General features: G+C 46.6%; 1 protein-coding gene across 1 annotated transcript in view; it reads left to right on the forward strand.

The window, feature by feature from the left end:
• The window catches only part of LOC126538671 (uncharacterized), a 109348-nt gene that overhangs the window by 75389 nt on the left and 13039 nt on the right, over positions 1-20920 (forward strand). The window lies entirely within an intron of this gene.

Below are 20920 nucleotides of genomic sequence, written 5' to 3' on the forward strand. Positions count from 1 at the left end.
ATCCATATGTCCCTGAGTTGCTTGCTTTGAGAAGCTACCACGTTGCATCTTGCAATGTTTGTTGATTTGGCTGTTTCATTAGCTGTTTTCAGTACATTAAAAAAATATGTGTCAGTGGCCTAACTGACCATGCATATCTTTTTTTCCCTTTTACTGAAGAGACCGCAAACGGGGCATGCTTCCTGGCGTCACCTTTGACCCTTTAGCCTGCTGCTCATGTGTACATTCTGCACACTCTCAGCTATCCCCGCGGGAAGGTTGAAGGAATAGCAAAGGTGGCTTCGCTTATATGAAAAAAAAAAAAGTACGCCCAAAGGAAAGTGGGGGTGGGGCAAGAGGAAAGATCCGTGTTTTACATTTTGCAGTGCCTATTCTGTGGACTAGACCACAGGATAAACTCTCACTTTATTCTGTGGACCAGACCACAAAATACATTTCAGTTTTATTTTGTGGACAAGGGTACAGCGCAAAATAGGCTTCGTCTTGCGCTTTAGCTTTAGATCAGAGTCAAACCAACCAGACTGCGGCTATCTATGCTATGTGTTGTAGCCCATAGCCCCCAAGCAACCAACCTTTCTTGATGGTTTTTGTCGCCTGACATATGTGGTTTTTCATATCAGTAAGTGGAAGCCGCAAAACGGAGCCGCAAACGCGCAGAGATAACTTGGTTCATATGCCTAATGGGTTTAAAGTTCAAAACCCACTTTACTTTGAACTTGCCTGTCATAAACATATTTAGATTTTGGCGATGTTAGGTTGACAGTTAACATGCTAAAATTGCTGCTCAGATGGAAATATGTGTGCCATATCAGCATCACAGTCTACAAACATCGTGTTTGTAAAGTGATGCATTTTTTAAATTCCTGTTCATAAAAGCTTGCCTGCTGTACATGTACAGAACAAATCCAGAGTGGTTATCAAAGCACACAAATAGCCATATTAATGCAGATGAAATGAATATTTATTACAATGTATTCTTGGCACAACAATGATTCTGACAGAGAGACCATGATGGTAGCAATGCCAGTGGTCTTACAAGTAACATGGTTCGTACAGGTTTCGAAGGCCAAAATTAGAACTATTTTTGCGAAGCACTATGGATAGGTTTATTGCATAAGAAATACAAAAATGAAGTGGTGACAATGGTGGCAACAATAAGACTGGTTAGGGTGTCATCCATTATTGGCAGCAGTCTCTGCAAAACCATGTACTCGATTTGGGCAAACCATTAAGACATGCACATTTCAGATGTCTCCATTCCAGACAGGAATCGCAACAGACTGAATCCGCCTTGCCAACAAGTTTTTTGCATGCGGGACAGAACCATACCGGTTTTCTCTTCATTTCTACTAATGACATTACAGAGAGCCAGGCATTATCTTCAAAGTATGGCTTTATCTCTGCCAAACTGCAGGTATCATCTAAAATTGCCGAGGACACCTTTTTTGGCAATACCTCCACCATGTGTTCTGAAATCTTGGTGCCATTCACTGCAGCTTCCGAATTGCAACTATCCACAAGCCATCCAAGCATGAGTTTTGCACAATCAGCAGGTGCCGTCTTAGTGAATGGAACTGGAGGTGTGCACCTCCGTTTTGTGGGGGGACCGATAACAGTCTGCCCCCTTCCTTTTGGCCTTCCACTGTGCTTCAATGTTGCTGGTAACTTGATGTGGCCAAGGTTGTCCACAGAACCTAGAGTCATACAACAGTTCATCAATATCAATAAAAAGCTTCAAAACAGTGTATTTCACAAACCTAATTTATTTTCCTTTGAATCCCTGTTATGGTTTTTTGTATTTATACTGTACCCACCCCCTCTTTAATGCCCTCTGGGTCCCGAGGGTGTAAACTAATAAATAAAAAAAAACAAATTAAATGCAAGATAACACAGAAGTGACATCTCTTTAGAAAAACCACGGAAATGCATCACTGAAAGCAACTGCAATCCAGCTTACCACTTGCACTGCATGCTTGCTGTAATATTGCTGCAGCCACTCCTTCCGGGGTGGGCAGCGACATGGGCCCTGTTGTTCCTTTGCTGGGTGCTAGTATGTCCATGGGCTGGCCTGCCATAAATATGTACAGTTCATTTTCACAGGTGCAACGCGTGTTGCCACATAAAATATGAAACTAGTGCCGAGGCATAAACTGCAATGCAGCTTACCACTTGCACTGCATGCTTGCTGTACTATTGCTGCAGGTGCTCCTTCCAGAGTGTGTAGCGAAAATGAAACGCATTTATTTAATATGAACATGCCGAGCTCACTCTACGTCGTCATCGCTGCTAGCCTGTACGGTTGTGGACGCACGCAAGCATGTGTAGACAGTGCGGCATGGCTCGTACGTGTGGAAATGCGGCGCGATCTCAGTGAACAGTTCGTCTCTGTTATCATTCGCTTATCTTCCCTATCGCTGTCATCTCCTCGTTGCGGCACAGGGAAAAAACATCTCCCCTTGCTCCCTCCAATGATAGACGTTTTTCTTATTGATTCTGATGTCCTGCCCGGCTTGAACGCTTGACGATGCCTCTGCGGCTAGCACAACTTTTCGTTTGAATGCGGCACTATGGGGGCATTTTCTGTTTAGTGCTTTTACGATAATGCCACGCCACACTATGGTAGCTAGAAGGGGGAGGTGACACCAACGGGAGGAGTGCACCGCTCCTCCATTTCATGCATTGCGTTGGTGGTGTTGCTGTCCATAGTACAATGCGAGGAATGCGCAGCTGGCCTTTTACTTTCCATGCATGCAACGCGTGGGCATTCCAGTGATCTTGCAAAAATGTTATTCGAGCATGACTACAGCTGACAGAATGCAATTTTAACCATCGAAAGCATTTGTTTGCTGCTCCAATACTTCCATTATATGGAAGTCCAGCGTAACTAAAACCTTTATTTGTGGATCCTTGCAGTTTCCGGAGTACAAGGAGGCAGCTTCCTCTTTAGAAAAAGGTGTGAACATGGTTCAGGACAAAAAAAAGAAAGCATAACAAACATTTATTGCGCATAATATTAATGGTAAAGTCAAATAAACATCATAGAATTAAGTTTAATTCAACATAAAGATAGCACATTTACACATGTTTCTGTCTAATTAAAAAGACAAACATAAAACATTGCACACTCATAGTGCGTCGCTCGGCACTAAAATATGTAGAGACAAGGATATCTCTTTCCACTAAATAAAACAATGGAAATTCGAGCTTGTAGTTGCAGTATGCAGCTTAGAGCACCTGCCTAAGTTTTAACGTTTTTCATTCTTTCCTGCTTTGCATTCCGCTTGCAGTTCTAGGCATTGACACAGAAGTGTAGCCTAGTAAGCACATTAAACTCGATAATTTTGTTCGTAAGAGACATACTGGGGTCAGGGCAGCCAACAAGGGTCAGCTTTTTTAACCAGAGGAAGGAAACTAAATCAATGATGCTGGGACAGTTGAGCTCTCTTACACTAAAGCAGTGAGTAAAAGTCTTCTCAAGAGAGGTCGTGAGTGCATTAAGCTTGGCTGATGGGTACAGCAGGCCTCCGCAGTCAACAGCAGCAGTGAGGGATGCTGCAGCTAAAGCTGATTCGTTCCCGCCTTGTAGGAGCTGCTGGCTGCACTCTGTACATTTGGTACTTGCAATGCTCTTTCTTGCCGCCTAGCCAGCCATGTAATATACGAGTCTGGGATCTCTGGCTTCCACCACCATGGCAGCATGCTGGGTATCATGGCTACATTCACTGAGCACTTCATGTGCTTCGGCAAGGTTCCCTGCATCAAGAAGCTCATCCATTCTCCTCTGAGAGGACACGTCCTTTCCGTTGTCAGCTCCCAGCAGGCTCCTTAGCAGTCCTGAGGATGCATTGCTTCCTGTCAGTAATTTTGCCAAATTTTGAAAGCTTAAAGCGTTTAGCGAGATCAGAAACTGGGAGGGAGTTAGATGATCATTGCTTCTGGACATTTGTCGAATGATTCCAGACAGTCTCTCCCAAGGGTCCTGACTCAAACGGCATGTCATCACATAGCGGAAGCTTAACTTTGTCATTACGTACTTGAGGTACTTGACGAGGCAACACAAAGTCTCTCGGTTGTACTGCGACTGAGGAAGCCCTGGGAGCCAGCAGATGCTTCCCATGTGTCGAAGTAAGCCAAAAAGCTTTCAATGCACTTCTCGTGCATCCCTCCAGGTCTTAGTGTAACTGAACTGCAGCTTGATGTCATTGCCCGAATCACGCTTTCTTATTTTTTCCACAAAGCTGACTGTTGCAGCCGTGCTCCCATGCTTTTCTTCGATATTTTCATTGTACAAAAAAAGGCCTCTGAGCGTCTCATCACTGAAAAGCCTGAATGCATAATTAACCCTCATTTTCTCGAAACCAATTGGCCGCATGACCGATTTATTAATATGAGGCATCGCTTTGAGGGTTGTGTTATGCTGTTCATCAAGCTTCTGGTTCGGTTCCCACCTGCGGCAAGTTGTTTTTTCATCCACTTTAACTTCCATTAATTTATTGTTTCCTTATTTCATTTATTAAGCACAGGTAATTTCCCCTATGTTGTCCTTGGTGTCAGTGTTTGTTGGCTTCTTATGATATGACTAATAAAAATTGGGCCCCTCGGTTAACCCCCTTTCTTCTCGTTTATGCTGAGTGCAGTTGTTGCACATAACATGCAAAAACCTTTCAAACATACCAAAATTTTATAGACTGATGGGCGTTTTCTCTGAAAGGGTTTTGGTAACATAGCCAGAGTTTTGTAACATAACCATGAGTTTTGTAACATAACCAGCTTTATCTGTCTCGCCCTATCTTCATAACTCTAAGAAAAGTAACAAGTATTATTGTGCCATCTGGTATGTCGGTAATGTTAACCTGTGATTATGAAGTTACACAGACTGTGATGCTTATGATTTTTAGTACTCTAGGACACAGCAGTGCCTTGTGTTCATGCAACAGAGCTTTTGGTAATGTAAAAATCTCTGAACTTTGCTGCCGCCTGTTTCCCGCAACAAAACTAGCTGTTCAAAAACCAATTTTAATATTTGCAGTCTATTTCCGATGTTTGCATATAGCCAGAATACATAGACTTTGCACCTGAAAGCTCTCTTGCGCCAAGCTTCGGTCATTTATGGGCAGACTTCCGAGCAACGTGTGAAGGCATTTGTAAAATTCACACTGGGTTGCACCGGACCCAGTGCCAGCACTGCTTGCCTTTCTGGAAAAAAAAAAAAGTACAGATGAGAGTGACTTCATTATGTCGTAAGGGATGAAGACGGATTTTTTTTTCAGCACATGTCGGCTTAAAAATCACTGTAATAAATTTATGGTAACTTGTGAGCTGGGATCGAGTTTTCCATTTTGTGCTTGATTTGCTTCACTGTGACGTACACAGCCTGTCCACACTCCTGACTTGCGAGCTCATTGAAGAGTGCTGTCATTCGTACGTATGTGGGCGCGTTACGTTTTTGAGCCCGCAGTTGGGACCGGTGGTCCCGCCACAAGTTAATCAGCAAATGCATTAGTGACGATGTCCAAAAGAAGCGTTTTTGTGGCAGAGCGCGCTCGGCAGCGTGGCATGTTGTTGCTGGGGGCTGTCATCACGCCGAACTGACAACAGAACGGATGGAAACAGCAGTGAAACGGAGACCGGCGAGCTCCGTTGGTGACAATCACCTTTGGGTTTCCAACGGCGCTCATGCTGCCATCTAACTCCGCCTAACAGCCGTCAAGGGCAACTGCCGTTTTCTTTAACAGCCGTTGAAGTGCCCGTATAACAAGGGTATCAGTCGCCCACAAAGGAACATCCAAAGGTGCAACTGGTTTAGCCATTTACCCTTTCTGTCTCGAACTCCAGAAAAGAGGCAAAATAAAGCAGTTTTTTACCTATTTCTATCTTTGTCCGAAGCTTTTTTTTTTATGTAAGGATAGGGTGACATATCATGAAGATGCATTAAACAGTCACATTTTACACCAGTTTTGAGCAGTCATTTTTCACTGCCACTTATAGCACATGCTCGAACAAGTCACCATATGAAGCAATACAGTACTTGCTTCTTTACAACACTTGTGCTGTTGCAGTTTTGACCTATGACATTGCAATCTTGTGGCAGACTGCTTACTTTTACCTTTAGGGTGTCCGGTGTGGTAGTTTCGCTGCTATATACGCGACCTTTGACATAACCCCACAAGAAGTCCATCGGTGTCACGTCCCGTGACCTTGCAGGCCAGGGTACAAATCCGTGCCGGCCAATCCACTGTCCAGAAAAAAGCTTGTCGAGCCACGCTCGAGACTGACTACTACTATGTGCAAAAGCACCATCGCGTTGAAACCAGATGTTCCAAAGGTGCGCAAGTGGAATGTTTACAACAGACGTTCATGGGGCCCTTGAGGATGTCAATGTAATTATTGATGTTTGATGTTTAATGGCGCAAGGGCCAGGAATGGTCAAAGAGTGCCATGCTAGTGTTACAGAGTTTGTCCTGGTCTGATGGTTTCTGTGAATTTAATGTGACGTGGCTGTAAAGAGGCCTAAAAGAGTTTGAGTAAATTGTATAAAATATACGCGTAATAAAACTATGGCAATGATTATTCACGTGTAATATGAATACTAAAATGCATTGGGAACAGAATGGTACAATATACAAAATATGTCAGATGCTAAAATTTTCTAGAGCACTTCTGCTTCACCAGAGCCCTTGAAAGCCAAGGACCTAGAGGCATGTGCTATGCAAAGAAAACTATCGCAGAGGTACCCTCTTGAAAGAGGATGCACTACCTAATTATGAGGTTGTCACGTGTAGCACAACATCCTTCAAGTAAGCGAGGACTGCTTTGGTCTTAAAAAGCGGTTCTACACCAAGAAACATGGCCGGATGCAGAGGGATGCCGGATGGCTGTATGCAAAAGGAAAAGGTTTCCTCCTGTCTCTTTCGGCTTCCCGGCACTCCAGGAAGACGTGGAGGATGGAAAGCCTGTCGCCGCATCTACCACAGGTTGGAGGCTCGTTACCGGTCAGGAGAAAGTTATGAGTGCCAAATGTGTGTCCTATTCTTAGTCTAGTGAACAGAACATCTGTTCTTCGTGTTTTCGTTGTTGAGTGCCAGGAACCTAACTTAGGCTTAATTATGTGAAGCTTATTATTCGTTTCTGCGTCCCACAAGCGTTGCCAGTGGCTTCGCAGTTTGTTTCTGAGGAAAGGCTTCATGTCTGTGGCAGGGACTGCAGGAGAACGAATACCCTACGATGCTATTGATTTGGCTATCTCGTCAGCAAGCACATTTCCCTCGATTCCTCTATGGCCAGGAACCCAGCATAGTACTACATGTCTGTGTGATAAGTAGATGTTACATAAGTGTGTGTAGAGTTCATTGAAGACAGGATTTGTATGCTTTTGTAAAGAAATGAGTGCTTTTACAAGACTTAACGAGTCTGTGAATATGATTTCTCTGTCAAGTTTCAGTGTATTCTTATGTTTTACTGCAGACAGTACTGCATAGGCTTCTGCAGTGAAGATAATTGTTAGGGGGTTCAACACGTCAGATTCAGAAAGAAAGGGACCAACAGCAGCGTAGGATACGCCAGCATGGGATTTGGACGCGTCTGTGTAAAATTCGTAGCAGGAGTACTTCGATTGAAGCTCACGGAAATGCATAACAATTTCAAGCTCAGGAGCGTGCTTCGAGACCTCTACAAAGGGTATGTCACATTCTATCACCTGCCACTCCTAGGGCGGTAATAGATTAGCTGGAGCCATTAGGCGATGTTCAAGTATCGGGACATCCATTTCTTCACTAAGTTCTCTTATACGCAGTGACAAAGGAAGTCTCATAGAGGGTCTGTTACGGAAAAGTGTTTCACAAGTCAAGTCGTTTACTGTCGTGAAACACGAATGTTCCTTATTAGAGTGTACTTTAAGAAAATAGGTGAAGCTGATGTATGTTCTCTGAAAATGGAGTGACCACTCATATGACTCGACGTATAGGCTTTCGACAGGGCTTGTTCTAAAGGCGCCAGTGGCCAGGCGCATACCCAGGTGGTGGATGGGGTCTAACATTTTTACCGTGCTCGGGGCGGCAGAGTGATAAACCACAGCACCATAGTCCAGTCGTGATCAAACTAGGCTCCTGTAAAGATTCAATAAACACTTTCTGTCGCTACCCCATGTTGTGTGGGATAGAATTTTAAGTAAGTTCATTGTTTTAAAACATTTTTCTTTAAGATATTTTATGTGTAGGATGAATGTAAGCCTGGAGTCAAGTATAACACCTAGGAATTTGTGTTCCTTGTTTACGGGTATTCGTTGCCCATATATTTCAACAGTGGGATCTGCAGCAAGCCCTTTTTTCCTGGTGAAAAGAACGCAATAACTTTTGTTGGGTTTCACTTTGAACCCGTTTTCGTCTGCCCACTTGGAGACTTTGTTCAAGCACTGTTGTACCTGCCTCTCACAGTCTGTTTGGTTGCAGGATTTGAAACCTACCTGTATGTCGTCTACGTAGATGGAATAAAAAATTAATGGGGGTAATGTTTTACGAAGTGTGTTCATTTTAACTACAAAGAGCGTGCAGCTCAGTATGCCTCCCTGGGGTACCCCAGTTTCCTGTATGAATGCTCGTGACAGCACATTACCTATTTTCACTCGGAATGTACGGTTTTCCAGGTAGCTTTCTATAATGTTTAACATAGGGCCGCGGATCCCCAGCGTCGATAGGTCACGCAGGATGCCATAGCTCCAAGTTCTATCGTACGCCTTTTCCATGTCGAGAAACACGGATAAGAAGGACTGTTTATGCACGAAGGCGTCGCCAATGTTTGCTTCCATGCGCACTAGATGGTCGGTTGTAGATCGTCCTACTCTAAAACCACACTGATATGGATCAAGAAATTTATGTAATTCAAGGAAGTGTAAAAGTCGACGGTTTATCATTTTCTCAAAAAGTTTGCATATACAACTTGTAAGTGCAATTGGGCAGTAACTTCTTACTAATGTGGGGTCTTTGCCCTGTTCAAGAATCGGAACGACCAGGGCTTCTTTCCATGCGTTAGGGAGGTATCCCGCAGCCCATATTGCATTAAAAAGTGCTAGCAGAGTAATTTGAGTATCACTGGGGAGGTGTTTAATCATGTCGTACATGATCCTATCCGGTCCAGGTGTGGAGCTCTGACATGCTGTCAGGGAGGCTCTCAACTCGGCGATGTTAAAAGGCGCGTTGAAGGGTTCGTTCTGTCTGCATTTTCGGTCGATAGCCTTGCGTTCTGCTACTTGTTTGTGTTTTAGAAATGCCCCGGAGTAATGGTTAGAACTAAAAACGTGCTGGAAGTGTTCGCCAAGGGCGTCTGCTTGGTCTTCCAAGTGGTTTGCTTAATTGTTTACGAGGGCCAACGGATGAATTTCTTGCCCCTTAAGCCTTTTCAGCCCATCCCACACTTTAGATTCTTGAGTATATGAATTTATACCAGAGAGAAACCTCTGCCAGCTTGCCCTCTTTGCCAGTCGTCGCGTCCTTCTTCCCTGTAATTTGACTTGTTTCAATTCTAGAAGATTTTCCGCTGTAGGACTTTCACGCAGTTTGCTCCAGGCTTTATTTTGTCTCTTCCGCGTCTCTCTACGATTGTCATTCCACCAGGGGACCCGTGTTTTGGATGAAATGCCTCTTGTTTGAGGAATGCACTTTTCAGCGGCGTCAATGATAAAAGCAGTGAAGTATGAAACAGCATGATCTATAGTAAAATTATCTATAAAATCCCGTGATATGTGAGCGGATTCCCTAAAACGTTCCCAGTCAGCTGAGGCCAGTTTCCAGAGAGGGAAGTGTGGATGCAAGTCATGTTTGTTTACGAAGTTAAGCGTTATTGGGAAGTGATCACTTCCGAATGGGTTTTTAATTACATACCATTCTAAATCAGGAAAGATGGAAGTGGAGCCGATCGCCAGGTCTATTGATGAGTACGCGTTATGTGGATTATAATACGTTGGTTCTTTCTTGTTAAATAGACATGCACCGGAGGTTAAAAGGAAATTTTCAATGAGACTCGCAATGAGTTCATTGCGAGTCTCCCCACATTGTGTTGTGAGTGTTAAAATCTCCCACGAGTATATAAGGCTTGGGAAACTGGTCAGTGAGGTTGTAAAGGTCTGTTTTTTCGAGATGCTGGTTTGGTGGTATATAAGGGGAACACACAGTTACTATATTATTAAAAAGGATGGCCTGAACTGACACTGCCTCAAGGGGCGTGTCAAGGGCAACAGGTCGGCAAGCTACCGCCTTGTCGGCTATTATTGCTACACCGCCGGAGGCATTAGCCTCCTCACGGTCTTTGTGGAAGGTGGTGTAGTTTCAAAGAAAATTTGTATTGGTAGGTTTGAGGTGTTCTCTTGAACACTCAGCAGCTGGGGGTTGGGTTTGTGTATTATTTCTCTAATGTCGTCGAGGTTATGGAGAAGTCCTCTAACATTCCATTGTAGTATTTGTGTATCCATTATGCTATATGTGTTGGGTGCTGCGTGTTTACGAGATGAGGATTTGCTCACGGGCCTTTTTCAGGCGCCGTGACAGGAGTTTTGTCTCTTTTGGAGCGATCGAGAGTGCCTCGCCACTCCTTAGGCGCTGGTGGCACCGTCTTGCTGGTGGTTGTGTCCATCGCCTCTTGCGAGGCGCTGAACACGCGCTCTTACGAGCGCTTCGTTTGGCGTGAAGGCCTCGGCACGTTGGACGATGCCTTTGGGGGCACCTGCCCGGAGGTAGATGGCCCCTTCTGCTGGGTTGGCGTAGCAGCGCTAGCTGCAGCTGCCGAGGGGGCGGATGGCGTTTCTGCCGCCTCACTGGGTGTGAGTCGAACAGCCGCCGGAGACCGCTGTGGTGCTGCCCCCTGGCGCGCCACTTCGGCAAATGTGTTCTTGGGCAGGTAGGATACCCGCCTGCGTGCCTCCTTGAAACTTATATTTTCCTTTACTTTTATTGTCACAATTTCTTTTTCTTTCTTCAAGGATGGGCACGGCCGCCAGTATGTGGCGTCCCCTTCAGAGTTTACACAATGGAGACTGCTCTCGCAAGCTTCAGAAGTATGTTCGTGGGCACTGCACTTCACACAGGTTTGACGGCCTCGGCAGCTCTGCGAACTGTGGCCGAAACGTTGCTATTTGAAACATCTGAGCGGATTGGGCACATATGGCCTGACACGGAGCTTGATGTGCCTTGCCTCTATTGACTCGGGCAGAACACTTGATCTGAAGGTTATTATCAGGTGCTTGGTTTGGATTTCTTTGCCATCTTGGCTCATCTTAATTCTTTTGACGCTGATTACATTCTGTTCACTGAAGCCCTCCAAGAGTTCAGCCTCGGTGAGCTCCAGCAAGTCATCGTCCGACACAACGCCGCGGGTGGTGTTCATAGTACGGTGCGGGGTTACCGTTAGTTGGGTCTCCCCAAATGACACTAGTTTCGGCAGTTTCTCGTATTGCTTCTTATCGCGGAGCTCCAGGAGGAGATCACCATTTGTCATTCTGGTCGCCTTATAACCGGCGCCAAAAACATCAATTAAATTCTTCGATACAAGGAAAGGTGAAATTGTGCACACTGGTTTGCCGGGTTTTTCCGAGTGAACTACATGGAACGTGGAAAGTTGTGGACTTGCCATCCGCAAAACTGAAAAACTTCATCGGTGCGCCCTCTTTTCTGAGGGCGATCAGGGAGTTGAGGAAAGGAGCTATCCATAAAGATATGTGATATTTCGGCAGTAACGCCAGCCACCCACCGTGGAGTCCTACAAGGGGACGCTGCAGGACCTGTGAAACACGGCCTGCAAATGCCAGCTGTACATTACCACTATAACCAAATATGAAATAACCTAGGTTGGCTATTCACACAAGGTTAACCCTTGCTGCCTGGAAAAATTGGAAGTAAAGGGGAAGCCAGAAGAAGACAGAAAAGGTGGAAAGTAAGAGAAAGATGAAGGTAGTAGGGAGAGAGAGACAGGAAAAGGCAACTACCGATTTCCCCCGGGTGGGTCAGTCCGGGGGTGCCGTCTACGTGAAGCAGAGGCCACAGAGGTGTGTTGCCTCCGCCGGGGGGCCTTAAGTCCGAACACCCAGCATCGGCTCAACCTCCAGGATCCCCCTTTCCCCGGACACAGCTAAGCCGAGCACGGTAAGATGTGGGAGGGTCCAACGCCCATGTGCTCGGGTACCTGGTGTCGCAGCACACCAAACGCCTGCTGATGCAGACGCCCCTGAGGGGGAGGATGTGAATGTAGTGTTGCATCGTTAGTGTGTTGTCTAAAAAGATGGGTCCAATGATATTGCCATCAAAAATACCGCACCACACATTAAACAACCGCTGGTATTGGTGTTGTGTTTTTGCCAGTCAGTGGGGACTCCTATCACTCCAGTAGTCCACATTGTGAAGATTAAACTTGTGGGTTTCTGGAGAAATTAGCCTAATCCATTCAAAGCACGTGAATGAGAAGGTCTGGTTCTTCTTCGCATTTTGTGAAAATCCAATTGGCAAAGTCAGGTCCATTTCAAAATCTGTGTCTTCAAGTTTTTCATGGAGATGTACATGGTACGGGTGCATATGACCTTTTTTTAAAATCCTCCACACAGATGACCTTGAGGTACTGGCCTCCGCACTGGCGTCCTGCACACTACCGTGAGGGTTAGCAGCAAAGAATGCCTAAACATCTGTTTCCACTTCTTGAACTACCATTGCAGTCCTGGATCGCTTTGTTGTGAAGTTACCCATTTCGCAAAGGACGTCATACATGTTAAGCATTGTTGACAGACTAGGGCTTCCTCCACAATGCCACATCCGAAATAGCTTGGTTGTCTTCCTCTTGTCACCGCGCGCCGCCCCCAGAGCAAGGATAATTTTATCCTTCTGATCATTCGTGAAGGGCATGACTGTCTTCTTGAAGAGCAGGTCACTGGCGTGGTACTATTCAAATATCCAGTTATTATCTACATGCTGACACATCAAGCAAAATGATTTACATAATCGACAACAGCATATGCTGGCCATACAGATCCGCCAGAACGCATTAAATAAGAATAGCTTGCGCAGGGTTTGTTTCTATTGCTAAAGGGAACAAAAGGAATATACGTTCTGGGCGTGACTTTCTACAGAACAAGATGAGTGCATAAAATTTGTCCCAAGTGCACTGTCACGGTTTCCCGGCTTCAAAATCCCCCCCTCCCTCCCCCTCCTATAGCTCCGCTATGCTTAGCACGTAGTGTGAATCTCTGTCTCGAGCTGCCACCTCTAGTAAAGGTGTGTATTTGTGGCCACTTGCTTGGGAGTGCTTGAGTAGCGGCGTGCGAGTGCTTATCTATTTTGTGTTTTAGATGTTTCGCATGCTTTTGTTTTTTCTCAGAAAAACCAATCAGGAAAAGCTGAACACAAAACAAATGCTCGATTTGGAGGTTATTTGAAGTGCCCTACAACTTTGTAATTGATTTGTTTGTGATTCAAGCAATAATTAAAATGTTAACTAATTAAAAGCAATTAATTAATACTTTGTGATGAAAAAGTGCTGGATGTAAGTACACACGATTACGGTTACTATGCAATCGGTACAATTTCTCTAGAGCTCTCAGATTATTGCCTCAGATCTCAGATTATTGCTTTGATCTCAGAGCCATTGTATTATGCAGTCGCCTAGACTAATTGGCTCGGCCAACCTGATGCCAGACAGTTATGTGCAGAACTTGGGTTGTGACCTTTGTAGCATTGACCATCCCGTAGTTCACGTAAGTGAGGGTGATCTAAGAAAAGTTATGGTTCATTGATTGGCAACAAGCTGACTCATTAGACCAAGCATGGTTGGCTTCTGCAAGCCTGTCTGCTTGATGCTGTCAATAGCCATTTTTTATTTTATGCAAGGAAAAGGAAAAATAAATAAATAAATATGAGAAGTGGTATTGAATAACTTCTTCTAATAAAAATATATGGCAATAGGTAAAATAATGACCTGAAACAACCAAAGACCTTTGAAAAGGGTGCAAGAACAAAACTGTGGCATCGATAAACAAATGAAAGGTTGCAGCACCAACACGTTTGACTGCAGAAAACAAAGTACAATGTTGCTGGTGCTGACACAACAATGGCAAGCAAAGCAGTTCTGAATGAGCAACCAGAGATTTTTAGCTTGGCTTACCATGTCATCATTCCAGGACTTGAACCCCTTGCCAGAAGGTTTACTGGTCATCCTTGCTTTCCTGTTAGACGTGAAGTCACTGGAACAGAAAGTGCATCCTGTAAGCATCGTGGCGATTTCTAATTTTTTTTTGATGCAAGTGGTTGAAGCTTGGGTGATCTATGTTGGGGGCAAGTAACAGCAATATTCTAGCTTTGTTGATTTTCCTGCTTGTGACTTGTCATGACACCCTAACACGGAGCACAGGTTATGTGCCCCGGTAAGCGTATATGTAAGTGCTACGAGGCCATATGTGTGTGTAGAAGGGAAGGGCAAGCAGCCACACAATACACGCACAAGTGAGCACTTCCATGCGTGTAACATGGTGCTGCTAGATCACCTTCGAGAGAAATGTTTGGGTTTGAGGAAAGTTAATTCTTAACTTGCGCAACACACACGATCAAGAATCCTGATTTCAACCCGGCTTGATTGTGATTGAAAGTGCCCAGTATGACACTCGCATAAAATTCAGCACTTGCCTGTTACAGCAGCGTTGCGCATCACAATTTTCACCACCTCAGTCCAGAGTCGTCTCGTCACATGCTTGTTCTTATGGGCCATAGTGCCGGCCAATCCTCAATGCAAGTAACCTGAGTTACGTTATAGACAGCGTCCATTGTCTTTGTGTTATACGGAATCACTGGTGGCTCCCGGTGTCTCGGCACAAGTCCAAAACTGCTATAACCTGTTTCAAAACCCTCGCAAGAAGTTTACACGCCCGCCATGCGGTGTTGGCGCACAAACAGACATCCACTTCAACAAACTATTAACAATTTTTTTTTCTTCCCATACATGATTTTAGACTACTTTTGTAGATTTTCTTATCATCAAACAAAAACTAGTTGTTCTATTGCCGGTTGCCTGTGGTGCGATCTTGTAGGCGTTCCAAAATCGAATGGAGGCGGTCTGTTCTTTACGTCACGAAATAGGCGGTCCGCAATGTTCGCGAGAACAAGAGGAAGCAAACAGCCAATGAGTGAAGTGGAAGCCTGCGTCATGCTTTTGACGTCTACTTGGGGACCGTATAATATATTGAGAAGCATTTCTAACATTTTGAGAAATATTTGACTATTATGACTGAGTAGCAAAATGTGTTGGTGTTGCTTTTCAAAGATTCAATTTGGGATGCGGAACGACTGAAACAAATTATTGCGGTTAATTTCTTGAAATGGCGCTAGGTGGTGTCGCAGTTTTGTGAAACGTTTTGTGGTGGCGCTAGCGACTACCCCGTTTCAAGCAAACGGCGCAACTATTGAACAAGTGGTTCAGTGGGTGACTTAGATTCGAGTGACAAAGAGGCTGAAGTACGAGCGAACAAAACTTGTATTTACAGATAAAATTACGGAGTTCAGTTACAAGATTGCATAGTTTCAACAATACATCGGTTGCAAAGAGTTACACTGGTTTGGACCACATAGGGCGACCCTATTTCAGCAGAGCCGATGGTGCTTAGCACCAAAGCCAGGTGCTGTATGGGAGCGATCGGAAAACAACGATCGGAGCGCGGCGGCCGCCTTTTCTAGACACGATGCTCCGCCCAAAATCTTTGCTGACGAATTACTGCCGGCTGGCGTCCCAACTGGACAATCCGTTCACCAATCACTGCGTTTAGCCGAACTTGCATGCGTGATTGGCCAGTCGAACAACCATCAATCAAAGCACACTTTTTCAGTACAGTTCACAGTGTAGAATCCTCACCCAAAATACACAATATACAACAACAAAGAGGTGAGGGTCACGCCAGCTGTACACGTCGCACGTTCCAAGAAATGACACGCGAGCACAGCCGGCGTAACAAGTGCTGACTAACAAAACACATGGGCAAAACCCAAAAGCCAGGAGACGTCGGGATCATGTTGTCAGTCCTCAAACACCTCCACGACGTGACCAGATTCCAAGAAACCGAAGGCCATGTGGCGCCATAAACAACCACTTGTTTGCAAGGCAAACTGTTGCACGGTATAATTGCCCACCCGCCAAGGTCGGCCCTGTGTCAGGGCCATAAGCCGAAGAAAACATTCCCTCGGCGTCTCGGAACCGAGACAAAGCCGTAGGCTCTTATGCGGTTTTAAGAACCCACACGCCAGTCAGTGCGCAGTGCAAACCCACAAAAAGTAATGAAGCTTGCGCGCCCGGTTGACGCCGTGCGATCCCCGCTGCCCGCGCCCAGACTCGAACCACGCATACTCCAAGGTCACCCGCCAGAGAACCGCAGAAGTCAGATGCGCATGCCTATTAGGCTGTTGGACGCCCGCGCATGCCTATTAGGGCGTTGGACGCCCATTCGGGAAACCTCAAGCTGTGAATCAGTTCACACCCGCCAGCCGGCCACGTGCAAGGAAAACGCCTGCAGAGATTCTGCAGAAGCACAACGCGACGGGGGTTCGAAGCTCCCTTTTCACTGTCATGTGCGGCCGCTACTGTGGCGCTGGTGGTCCTCTTCGCTCCCTGAGCTCTGCGGCAGTTAGGGGGGCCGGCAGCATGTTTACTTTGCTTGCCTGCAAGACCCCGCTCTGTGTCAACCGTTGACAGCCATTACTCAAGTGTGCCAAATAAGCTCGTCAAGATGCATGGCCACTTCCGAGATGGCCAGTGCCGTGTTTTTGGGTTTGTTTTGCCGCCGCCCGTAGCGGTGCTTATACACCCCCCACCCAAGATAAGACAACATCTCCCTTACAGTGTTGTCGAAGCAGAAACCAAAACAAGAACAGGCTGCGTGTAACCTTGTACATACGCCGCATCTGGACATGACAAAAAGAAGTTACTAGCCAAGCTTAGGCATCGCATTTTAACGATGGTCTCAGTTCGCACACGTAGGGAAATGTGTAAGCCACGCCACGCTCACGACAGTAAGAAACCAAGAACAATGTACAGCGCTGGCTCGCTTATTGAGACAACTAAATGCCAGCACTTTATGATGTGTGCTGTATGTGGCACATTCCGTAGTAAGTGTGAACACATGAATGAATGCCACAGTAAAATAGGTACAAACAAGACGCAGACAAAGCAAATACACACACGAAACAAATGGCAAACGCTTCCCTGATGCAAGAGGGCTTGTTCCATGAAACTAGTATGCAGCATCCTACAAAGATGAGCCGGAAGTTTTGCAGGAAAAGACATAAACGTACATCATGCAGCTTAGAAGACCACACTCACCAAAATAAACGCACTAAAAGAACAAGGCACACACAGAAATACGGACGCATGAGTTCATTGTCCTAGGTCGTTGTGGTTACCGCAGTCATATCACACCACACTTGTTCCCTCGCCTCCACTGTCCGTCACTGTGGGTTCCCTGTCTTCTACATCCTTTTCCCAGCAATGGTTCGTCAGACGCGAAAGTGGGCCGGCGTTAGTATGTGCGATCCCCTTTTTGTGTCGCGCCACTACATCGTAGCGCTGCAGCACTGAAGCCCAACGTGTCAGTTTTGCTCCCTGAGGCGTGGACTGAGTGTGGTATGCAAGAGGGTTATGGTCGGATACTACAAATACTTTCGTGCCAAAGACCCAGGTGTCGAACTTTTTGAGACCCCAAATGACACCAAACGCCCCGCGTTCAATTGTAGACCACCACATCTGAGTGGGCGTGAAGCGGTGGCTGGCAAAAGCAATGGGGCACTCTGTGCCATTGTCGGTCATCTGAGCTAGACATGCCCCCACAGCAATGCAGAGGCATCGGTGAATAGCCAAAATGGCTTGCTTGAGTCTGGAGTCGCCAGCTCTACGGCACTTACTCGGCACTCTACTCTACGGCACAGAGCACTTTTGAGACCTTCGAATGCCTCGTTGGCCTCAGGAGACCACGGAATGCGATTGGGAATGTGCTTAGCAGTCATCTGCGTGAGCGGCTTCGCGATGGCCGCGAAATTTGAAATGTATCCCGTGTAATAACCACAGAGGCCAAGGACGCCTCTCAGTTCCTTTTTAGTATGCGGCACCTGCAGTCCCTTGATGGCCGCGAGCTTAGTAGGGTCCGGACCATGCTTGCCGGAGCCTACCACATGCCCGAGATACTGGATAGATCCGTGGGCCACCTGACATTTTTCAAGGTTTGCTACCAATCCCACTGATGTCAGAGCTGAGAAAACAGTGTGAACGTGTCGGATATGCTCCTGTATCGACCTGCTGAAAACAGCGATGCCGTCCAAATATGCGCAGGCGTAGTCCTCATGCAGGGCTAACAGCTGATTCATGCTCCTTTGAAAACTAGCTGCGGCGTTACTGAGACCGAATGGCATCACCCTCCAAGCGAATTGACCCAAGTGTGATACGAATGCCGCCACCCTCTGTGAGTCGTCCGCTAAAGGCACCTGCCAATAACCTTGACGTAAATTAATAAGGGTAATATGACTAGCCTGCCCAATGTTCATAATTAAATCCTGTGGAAATCCCATAGGAAATGCATCTGGCTTGGTCATCGCGTTTGAGCTTCTATAATCAACACACAGTCTCACTGTGCCGTCTTTCTTGGGGACGCACACCAACAGATGTGCAAAGGGGCTTTCACACCTATAGATCAGCCATAACTCTAGTAGTTACAATATTTGTTTGGAGACCTCGCTCTTCAGGGCTACCGGAATGCGATAGGGGTGGCAACGCTTTGGCGCGGCTCCTTCCATCAGTTTTATGTGGTGCTCGCTCACTCTTGCTATCCCAATTTTGCCGGTAAACAAGGCGGCATGTTATGAAACGCCTCATTCGCTAACGCGTGCTCCGGCGGTTCCAAATGTGTTATACTGTCTGCGGGCAGGAGGGCCGTACTGCCGAGAACCCTGCCCGAACGCGGCGTGTACTCCACCTCTCCAAACTCGCGGTGATCGCGGAATATAATGCCTGTGCTAGCTACACGAGATGTGTACAGCCTTAAGTGGTTCGCGTGAACGAGCGTGCACCTTCCTTCCAGGGTTTCGATGTAATAAGAGTGCTGCCTGTACTTCTCCTTGACCGTGCAAGGTCCTAGCCACTTTGGGTACATCTTACCAAGGAGGTTATTATCGAACGCAAGCACCTAGTCCCCTAGCTGAAATGCTTTTTCAAGAGCAAAGATCTATGATGCACAAGGCATAGTGATGGCCGCGACTTCTCGGGGGATCGATCGGCACGATAATGTTTAGGTTGACCTTCTGAAAAGAGTACTGCGGCCTTACTAGAGGCGTGATGGGCACTCGGTCTGATTGTCTTTTGTCTGCCCTGATTTGACACCTGTGGCAACTGTTGCAGATTATCTGAACGTCTTTTTCGACGCCTGGCCAAAAGAAAATAAACTTAATCCTCACTCTAGTCTTGCGACAGCCAAGGTGGCTGCCCCAGCATGACTCGTGGGCGAGACTGAGTACCTCAGCGTGCCATGTCGTTGGTAACACCAGCTGTTTTATTGGCTGTCCCAATACCTGGTCACGGTGGTAAAGGAGTCTATCAATCACGACCATGCCGCCTCTTCCTTCTACCGTATTTTTCCAGGCCCTGCTGAGAGTCGCATCACTCTTTTGTTCCTCACGTAATGTCCCAGCATCACCCCTCACTGTATCGAAGCTACTGGGGGATTCTTCTTCTGCCCCTTCCTCGTTCGGATGCAGCGCATCGGCCCTGCTCGTACCAGTAACCGGGTGTTCGGCATTAACCCGTTCCCCATCTAGTCCTACGGCTGTAATCAGCTCTTCGCTGCTGCTTGGCGGGAGTTTGTTGGCTCGCAAGCCTCGTCTTGACCTTGCTGGAGCATGCTCCAGTCCTCTGCTGAGAGCAGGCAGTCTGCGCTCACGCTCAGCCTATCAGTGAGTGCGCACATTACTGGTGTCACCTCCTCCACTTTGGAAAACACGGGTTGGCCCTGTTTTAGCGTCAGCGGTAGTGCTACGAGTTTCGCTTCAACCCGTTCGCCAAATGTTGCATGGAGGTTTATGCTACCGTGCGACTGTGCTAATTCCTGTGGTACAGCGCTTTCATGAACTACAGTTATCTCTGTGCCCACATCCACTATTGCCTTCATTGTTCGGCCCCTACAATTGAGAGCTACACACAACAAGCGGTCACCCGCGGATGGGTTCTCTAGCGACACCCGAGCAACGAGCTTCTCTGGCTGTTCCTGCTGGGCGGCCGTCTGCGCCAGCCTTCCACGGATGTGCGGACAATTTGGCCTAATGCGCCCAGCCGACCCGCACTCAAAGCAGATTGTTGGCCTCTGCTGTCCTGCGGGCAGATACGGAGATTTTGGTTTTGTCCTCTTACCTTGGTGCGAAACCAAACCACTGCTGCCGCGGTTCTCATTTGTCATTTCCGGGCCCTTACTGCTGGCGTCCCGAGGTTGCCCCTTATGTATGTACGCGGCCGTGAGCATCCTCAAAAGCAATTTCTGAGGCCTAGTACCACCCTGCACCCTCTCGCAGCCTGACGTACCTGAGCGCCTCTTCCGACAACACTGTCTTCAGCTGGTCAGCCACCAAGAGTTCTAGCAGCTCTGCAAAATTTGACACGTCCCTAGATGCCACATACAAATTTAGGTAACTGGCAAGACGAGTTGTGATACTTCCACATCTCGGTCTTCCGCTTCTGTACTCCAAAAAAACTTTTTTGATATTCGAGTGGAGACAACTGCAGCTCATCAAGGACGACTTCCTTTAAAGCTTCATAGTCACGGCGTTGTGTGGGAGTCAAACGTGTTGACAGGAGCAGAAAAACTATATGACCCCCACAGCTTTGCGGCACCTCGTAGGCCTCCAGGGTGCGCTCTACAGATTCGAACCATATG

Source organism: Dermacentor andersoni, chromosome 3 (assembly GCF_023375885.2).
Source record: "Dermacentor andersoni chromosome 3, qqDerAnde1_hic_scaffold, whole genome shotgun sequence".
In the NCBI taxonomy this organism is placed as follows: domain Eukaryota; kingdom Metazoa; phylum Arthropoda; class Arachnida; order Ixodida; family Ixodidae; genus Dermacentor; species Dermacentor andersoni.